The sequence below is a fragment of the Chlorocebus sabaeus genome, unplaced genomic scaffold, assembly GCF_047675955.1.
Source record: "Chlorocebus sabaeus isolate Y175 unplaced genomic scaffold, mChlSab1.0.hap1 unalloc_scaffold_1536, whole genome shotgun sequence".
NCBI lineage: Eukaryota > Metazoa > Chordata > Mammalia > Primates > Cercopithecidae > Chlorocebus > Chlorocebus sabaeus.
The window spans coordinates 1-8994 of NW_027327342.1; the positions used below are offsets into that span (position 1 = coordinate 1).

At 40.1% G+C, this 8994-nt stretch overlaps 1 long non-coding RNA gene across 1 annotated transcript; it reads left to right on the top strand.

Annotated features, from left to right (window-relative positions):
* The first annotated feature begins 1669 nt into the window (after positions 1 to 1669).
* Positions 1670 to 8471, top strand: LOC140711108 (uncharacterized). The gene is made up of 2 exons (XR_012092247.1): positions 1670 to 3233; positions 5602 to 8471. It is a non-coding gene; the product is annotated as an uncharacterized lncRNA (long non-coding RNA).
* Positions 8472 to 8994: the final 523 nt, after the last annotated feature.

An 8994-nucleotide genomic window follows, 5' to 3' on the forward strand; every position in this document is an offset into this window, starting at 1 on the left:
GTGGTCTTTGTTTTGCCCATTTCTACTTAGAATTTCCGTGTGGCCTCTCGGCACATCATAGGAAATGCATATTCTGGTGCAACAGGGCATAAAATCAGCCCAATTTACCTGTGGCTGTCCCATCACCTACCCTAGGTCCTTCATAATGTCTGCTTGATACCTACAAAACTCCACAAATAATGCAGAATCCAAAGTTTATAGCTAAGAAGACCCAGCTTACAAGCTGTATATACCATACCGAAACATTTTGACGAGCAGCGGAAAGTCAAACATTGGATAATTCCAAATATCTGAGTGTACAAACAAAACAGCAAGCCTCTGAAAACTTTGATCAGGACGAGTTTAATTAAGAATACATTGTTAATGAACCATAGAAGCCATAATTCTTTGCTTTATTACAAATAAGTAGATGTTTCTGACTTTTAAAATAGCTGTAATGGCTTAAAAGACTTAAATGAAATTCAGAAACTTGGCCTAGTATTTCAGAGTTGGTCTTTATGGTTCTTGTACGAGGTGGATGTAAGACATAGAAAACCAATTCATATTCCCTAGTTCTTGATATATAATTACAAATAGCATCACTAATGGCAGTGTAATAGCATGGTAATTAGTCTTAAGCTCCATTTGCTACATTGAAACTTTTGTTATACATCATTATATAATACAATGTTAATTATAACAAAATGGGATAAGCCTATTGGAAGACAAAGGAGGCCTGTTGGCTGTAATGGGGATTTTGGTCATTTCAGCAACTTACAAAGCTTTTATTATATAATATATTGGATATATATAATCCCTAAAGTGGCAATAATTTGATAGGATCCATTGAAGAAATTGGGCCAAAAAAAAAAAGGAGCAATGAAGAAAGGCTTGCCTCTTCATACATTAAAGGGAATCTGCTTCGTGCCACCCTACTTAGCAAATCTTCACAAGAATGATAAGGCTTAATAGTTTAGCTGCAACTCCTTTACAAGTTACCCACATCCATATCTACACTGCTGTAAAAATGTGTGTTTCATGTAGTAACACAATGTCTGTGATATCTTCACTTCTCCATTCCAAAGTGAGAATGATGATGGTGATGTTTTGGGATGTGAGAGCAAACTCCACAGACTAAAACAAATAAACGAAATTCAATTCAGTTCAACAAGTTCTGACTACATACCATATGCAAAGCAGCATGCGGATGCTCCAGTGAAAGTACGTGGCTGAGCCAGGCGCAGTGGCTCACGCCTGTCATCCCAACGCTTTGGGAGGCCGAGGTGGGAGGATCATTTGGGGCCAGGAGTTTAGGACCAGCCTGGCCAACATGGCAACACCCCATCTCTACTAAAAAATACAAAAATTAGCTGGGCGTGGTGGCACGCACCTGTAGTAATCCCAGCTACTTGGGAGGCTGAGGCAGGAGAACTGCTTGAACCCAGGAGGCAGAAGTGCAGTGAGCCAAGATCATGCCAGTGCACTCCAGCCTAGGTGACAGAGCAAGACCCCATTTCAAAAAAAGAAGGGGAGAGAAAAGGAAGGAAGGAAGGAAGGAAGGAAGGAAGAAGGAAGGAAGGAAGGAAGGAAGGAAGGAAGGAAGGAAGGAAGGAAGGAAGGAAGGAAGGGAGGGAGGGAGGGAGGGAGGGAGGGAGGGAGGGAGGAAGGGGAGAAGGAGAAAAGGAAAGAAAGAAAAGAAAGAGAGAGAGAGAGAAAGCAAGAAAGAAAAGAAAGAAAGAAAAAGAAAGAAAGAAAGAAAAGAAAGAAAGAAAGAAAGAAAGAAAGAAAGAAAGAAAGAAAGAAAGAAAGAAAGAAAGAAAGAAAGAAAGAAAGAAAGAAAGAAAGAAAGAGAAAGAAAGAGAGAGAGAGAGAGAGAAGGAAGGAAGGAAGGGAAGGGAAGGAAGGAAGGAAGGAAGGAAGGAAGGAAGGAAGGAAGGAAGGAAGGAAGGAAGGAAGGAAGGAAGGAAAGACAGGACACAGCTGAGATATCTATGGTACTTTTTCTTTTCTTGTAATTTGTCCATTTAGCTGTAGTTGCTGCCAGGCATTGTAGTGGGAAAGTCACAACTAGAGCTCCATTAAACCACTTTATTTGTTTATGTTGCTACCAATAAAAATATGTGTAAGAAAATTGTACAATGATTCATCAAATATGCATCCTTGAACATCTGGGTGTGAATACTATGAGATTATCAACTATTTATTAATCTTTCATTCATTCATACATACAACAAATATCTATTAAAGCACCTATGATGTGCTAGACACTATTGTAAATGCTGGAATATAGCAGTGGACAAAGCACTCAAAAATTCCTGCTGTGTACTTAGTACCACAGGGATACCAAAACTTTACTTCTTCGATAGCTATTTTATGTATTTATCTATTTTTGTAATACACAGGACACAGTCTCTTCCCTCAAAGAGTTGACATCCTATTCGAGAAGCAAAACTAACACACACCAAATTTAGGAAGCAGTTTTCTGCAAACTATAGGATGGTCGCCGTATGTACAAATCTACTTCAGTAGAACCTATGTTCACCGGATTTTTCTTCCACATTTCAGATGCCAAAACCATGTCTCTTCCCCCTTCTCTCCTTTTTTTTTAAAAAATTTGTTGTTGTTGTTGTTTTTGCTTTTTTGAGACAGGGTCTCGCTTCCTCACACAGGGTGGAGTGCAGTGGCACCATCATGGCTCACTGTAAACTCCATCTCCTGGGCGCAAGCTCCCCTTCCACCTCAGCCTCCTAAGTAGCTGGGAAGCTAATTTTTTTATTTTTGTAGAGGTCTCACTATGTTGCCCAGGCTGGTCCTAAACTCCTAGCCTAAAGTTCTCCTGCCTTGGCCTCCCTAAGTGCTGGGATTATAGGCATGAGCCAGCACACCCAGCCCACCCTTGTCTCCTAAAACAACAGACTCTGCTAGCAGCAGTGCTGCCTGGATTTAGATATGGCACCTTAAAGGCAGTGTTGTGACGTCACATCACCAATTTCCTGGTCATTTATTGATCTATTTGGTGGGTTCTGGTTGAACTAAAAAATCCAAAAGGAGCCCAGTAGAGACGTGTATGTGTGTGTGTGTGTGTGTGTGTGTGTCTGTGTGTCTGTGTGTCTGTGTGTATGTACCTAAAGGTTTGTGTAGTTTGGTGAATTATATTTTGTTGGCAGTTCAAATATCTCTTTCAATTTTGTTTGACTTGTCAGAACCAGCAGACCTGGATAAAAAGAACCCAGAAATTAAAATTGATGAAACAGGTAAATTTGTCTTGCTGACCAACTTTTAAAAAAATTTTTACTATGGCTTTCATTGTGTTTATGAAGCAACTTTGTGGAACTCTAATACACCGGAATGTCAAAAAGTTCAAATGAAAAACATCTATGCCCATGGCCCTGGGTTGGTGCTGTGGGTCGAATTGTGCCCATAGAGTACCCACTTCCGAGCTGCCCGTAAGACTTGGGGAGCCTCGGTGACGGTTCCTGCTTGTACATACTTGGTTGAGCCTGGGAAGTGTGCTCACCCTGGCCCTTCCTTGCCCAGTCTAGAGGTGGAACATAAAGGATAATCAGCTCAAACACACTGAGTTTATCACTACAAAGACAGAAAACTAGTGAAGACTATTTCCATACACGGTTATATGAAACCAACCAAAATTATTGTCTCTAGTTGATATCCAACTAGGATCTTTAAGAGACCAGCGCCCAATTTCTGAGATAATCCATTGTGTTTGATTCATCTTTTCCCATCTTCCTCTACTGGAACCTTGGTTTTGTGATGATGATGATGATGATAAGAAGGATTTATTGAAGAGCTAGTATGTGCTGAGCACTTTACATACCTGATCTTTTTCTTTTCTTTTCTTTTTTTCTTGAGACAGAGTCTGTCTCTGTCACCCAGGCTTGGAGTGCAGTGGTGTGATCTCAGCTCACTGCAGCCTCCACCTTTCAGGTTCAAGCAATTTTTCCTACCTCAACTTTCCAAGCAGACTACAGGCCCACACCACCATGCCCAACTTATTTTTGTGTCTTTTCTAAGATGGATTTTGACCATGTTGCCCAGGCTGGTCTCGAATTCCTTAGTTTAAGCGATTCCCTGACCTCAGCCTCCCAAAGTGCTGGGATTACAGGCATGAGCCACTGCACCCATCCTACATACCTTACCTTATTTAATCTTCACAGCAGCTCTAGGGGTTGTATTTATCCCCATTCTACAGATAGAGACTGAAACTTAAGTAGCATAGATAATTGGGTGGCAGCCTCACACTTTAGCCTGATGAACTATAAATGTGTGTTTTTGTTGAACGCTGCTTGGTGATCAAATGCAAGACCTTTGATCAGAGTTAGGCCTTGCCTGATATAACTCTATTCCTAGAAGTTTCCACATCTCCCAGCCAGCATTGTGGGCTGTTGGACACTTGCCCCAGCATCACTGACAGCTGCTGTGGGTAGTGCTACACCCTGATCATCAATGCACATCAGCATGTGTTGCCGTTAGAGATGGGATCCTACTCTATGTCCAGTCGTGGACTTCACAGAGACAAATAAATATGGCACCATGCTGTTAGTAATACGAACACATTACCAAGTCCACACAGAGATATAAACTTTATTAGAGGTTGTTTCAAAACAATATTTCATCAAGGGAGAGAATATTAATATGTCCCAAGGCTTGTTTTCTCTTGGTTAGGGACTTGCATCTCATATTTTTAGTTTTCTTTGATTGGAATCTTTGTTGATCAGAACACCATTAAGTAAACCCCAGGCACATTGTGCATTAACATTTTTATCCCGTTTCTAGTACCAGGTAATTAGGCTGAAAGCTGCCATGTTAACAATTTCTCCCATTCCACTCTAAAGAAAACAAGTCCCCAGTGACTGAGCTGCAGAGCAGTGCAACTGTCTCCGGTTAAACTACCAGGGCTGCAAAGATGCTGATTATTAGTAAATGTCTTCCATTCGGCATGACAGACACCGTTTTCTCGATTTGAGCCACACTCTGTTTACATGTCAGCAGCAAGCATTCTCTTGTTCTAAAAAAATCACTCCTTCTTTACTGAAACTACTGTAGACTTTGGGCAAAATTTGTTTGACTTAAAGATTTCCCATATGGGAGAACAAACACATGCACAAACCATGCCAGATCCTGGAAGCAGCACCACGTAGAAGGGCGGCCATGAAGGTTTTTCTCGTGCCTGTTTTGGGATTAGGTACACGCACTGGGAATGGTAAAATCCCCTTGCTAGACTAATGTGTGACTAAGCATTTTGCAAAACTTAATGACCACATATCTAGCCAAGGACTGTAAACACAGATTACAATCTAGGACAGATGGGGCAGCATGAAATCTGAATTAGATGAGCATGGAACCTCCCAGTTTATCCAGAACAGGTTGTTTCCACGTGCTAAGCAGTCTGGCAGAAGCCCCAGCACCCACTCCCCACTACCACCTCCCACTCCCCACTACCACCTCCCACACTTCTATTCCCAACAATGAGTCAGGGAATAGAAGTGACAGGCAAAACTGGGGTGTGCAATTTGCTCCTGTTTCGTTTCTTTCTATTTTTCTGTCTGCCTTCATCTGGTCCGTTGGCAGTGCTCACGGAGACAATATTGTTATTTTCCATAGGGAGCACACCAGGATATGAAGGTGAAGGAGAAGGTGACAAGAACATCTCCAGGAAGCCAGGCAATGTGTTGAAGACCTTAGACCCCATCCTCATCACCATCATAGCCATGAGCGCCCTGGGGGTCCTCCTGGGGGCTGTGTGTGGGGTTGTGCTGTACTGTGCCTGTTGGCATAATGGGATGTCAGAAAGAAACTTGTCTGCCCTGGAGAACTATAACTTTGAACTTGTGGATGGTGTGAAGTTGAAAAAAGACAAACTGAATACACAGAGTACTTATTCGGAGGCATGAAGGCGGACAGTGATGAAAAGACAGTCAGAGGACAGAAGTGGAAGGACGGGAGTGAGCTGGGGAGCTATTGATCTTTCACTATACAGGCTGGGAAGTGTGTTGATGACCACTGAGCCAGGCTTTTCTCAGGAGCTTCAATGAGTATGGCCGACAGACATGGACAAGGAGCTGTGTTCACCATCGGACTCATGTACAGTCAGCTTTTTTCCTGTTGGTTTCATTTGAATAATCAGATGCTGGTGTTGAGACCAAGTATGGTTGACTTAATCATTCATTTCGACCCCTCCTGCCCCCCCAGCCTCCTCTCCCTTTTATGGATTCTTTTTGGAAACTGTGCGAAATCCAAGATGCTGGCACCAAGCGTATTCCGTGTGGCCCTTTGGATGGACATGCTACCTGAAACCCAGTGCCCAGAATATACTAGAATCACCGCGTATCAGTGGACTCCTGAAGTTGTACTTGTGTATAATTGCCCGCGTCGTGCATAGGCAAAGAAGGATTAGGCTGTTTTCTTTTTAAAGTACTGTAGCCTCAGTACCAGTATAGTGCATCAGCCCTGTTTACGAAGCAATACTGTCCGATTTTCTTGCTGTTTTTCCAGTGTTGTACTAAACCTCGTGCTTGTGAACTCCATACAGAAAACAGTGCCATCCCTGAACACGGCTGGCCACTGGGTGTACTGCTGACAACTGCAACAACAAAAACACAAATCCTTGGCACTGGCTAGTCTATGTCCTCTCAAGTGCCTTTTTGTTTGTACTGGTTCATTGTGTTACATTAACGACCCACTCTCTTTCTTGCTGGTGAAAGCCCTACTCTTTAATCAAACCGTGGTGGCCCACTGACTAAGAAGAAAGTTTATTTTCGTGTGAGACGTCAGCCCCTCCGGGCAGGCAAGGGCTCTGAAGATTTGGCAACGTGGCTTAATTGTTCTGCTTTTTCTGTAGTTCAATTTCATGTCTCTTGACCCTTTTGTATAAAGCTGCAATATTCTCTCTTGTTGTTCTTTCATATGGAATGTATTTTCAAATGTAAACTCTTTTCTCTTTCTCTCTCCTATCTCTCTGTCTTTTTTTCTCTCTTAAAATTGGAGGATTTGCCGTTGTCCAGAAAAGAAACTTGCAGCTTTAACCTGCTGGGAATGGCAAACGATTTTACTAGACTTTATGTTTAAAAATAAATAAATAAGGGAAATTCCTAACTTTGCCCTCCAAAGTCTAACTTTGGTTTTCTTGTTAACTGGTTAAAGTGACAGTATCTTTTTTCCTTATCTATTCTGTTCAAAACGACCTCTGATAGAAATGTTGGCATTTAGTAGAAATAGTGGTAAGTTGAGGAAAGAAATAATACAAATTGGCTTTCAAGTGAGACCCAAAGGAAGAACTGGATAAAATCTTCCAAATATCCAAAAGCATGAGATTTTTCTATCCAAATATGCAAAAATGACCCAAGAGAACCTTCTTGTTTTGCTTCTGAGTCAGACAAGGGAATTGGAAGGAATAACAGTTAATTTAAGAATTAAACTATAAATCCTGATGCCTGGGCGTCAAGTATTTTAAGATAAGAGGGGGGAAAACATAAAGTCAAAACAAATGGTTTACAAAGTTCATAACAGCAACCTTGAAAAAATAAACTTAAATGAATGCTTCTAGAAATTTCCAGCAGCTTGCAAAAAATAAGCCTGCCTTAGGGCTGGCAATACCTAAGCCTCTAACAGCACAGGGAAGCAAATATCTTACCAGGCAGCCTATGAATTAACCCAAAGAAGCTTTGGTGGTTTTTGGTGCATTTTTATCATGCCATGTTGGACATGAGATTTTTTAGATCTTCCTCCCTTCCCGCTTTGCTAGACGTCTCACTCAAAGACATTTGTTGGGAGTCACATTTGCATCATAGATGAGACAGTCCATTCATCTTAGTTAAATTGAATTGAGAATGCCTTTTGTTTCCAGGAAAGTATTGATCACCATGAAAGAAGAATAGTTTTTTGTCCCCAGAGGCATTCATTTAGTTGATATAATCCTACCAGAAGGAAAGCACTAAGAAAGACTTGTTTTTTGCTTTTAAAGGCAACAGACTTAAAGTTGTCCTCAGCCAAGGAAAAATGATACTGCAACTTTAAAATTTAAAGTATCTTGCACTGATAAATATATTTAAAAATTATATGTTTATAAAGTTATTAATTTGTAAAGGCAGTGTTACAAAATGTTCAGTTTATATTGTTTTAGATTGTTTTGTAATTTTTAAAGGTGTAAAATAACATATTTTTTCTTTATGGAAATCTATAAAACTTTCTGTAGTAAAATGTTTTCATTTTACTGGTATATTATTGCTTCATGTTTTGTACCATCATAAGATTTTGTGCAGATTTTTTTTACAGAAATTATTATTTTCTATGACAATATGACACTTGTAAATTGTTGTTTCAAAATGAACAGCGAAGCCTTAACTTTAAATGACATTTGTATTCTCAGACACTGAGTAGCATAAAAACCACATAGAACTGAACTGTAACTTAAATTCCAAACTATGACTACTACATTCCAAAGAAACAGTTGAATTAAACATTTTCATAAAATATCCCACACCTGATGGCTTTTATTATATTAGCACTGTTCTAGTTAAAGAAGTTGGTGACATGCCACCATCCAATAACTTTCAAGATTTTTTAAAGTTCTCTTTTTTAAAATATTCTGATAAGGAGAGAAGATTAAGAAGACATTTTCCGAAAGTAGAATCTCAACTCAAATTGGACCCCGTCATGATAAGGAGTACAGAATTTGACGTTAGGAATGGAAATATTTAAATCCTAAATTGTGTGTCAAATGTTCTATATTTCATTTGGTAAAGTTTCTTTTATCATATTCACTCATAACTTGGTAAGTTTTGTTCTTGTAGAAAATAGTAATGAGTCTGGCAGTATTTATTCATGCACCCATGCTACATTTAGGTAATGGGAAAAGTTGGGTAGAACATTACAACTGGCTGTTTGGTAATTCTTAGGAAAGTTTTTATTCCATCTGGAACCAGAATAATAGGAAAAATAATAACAACAACAAAGACAACAGAAGTGTCCAGTTAAAGGGGCCCTTTTTACAACAAA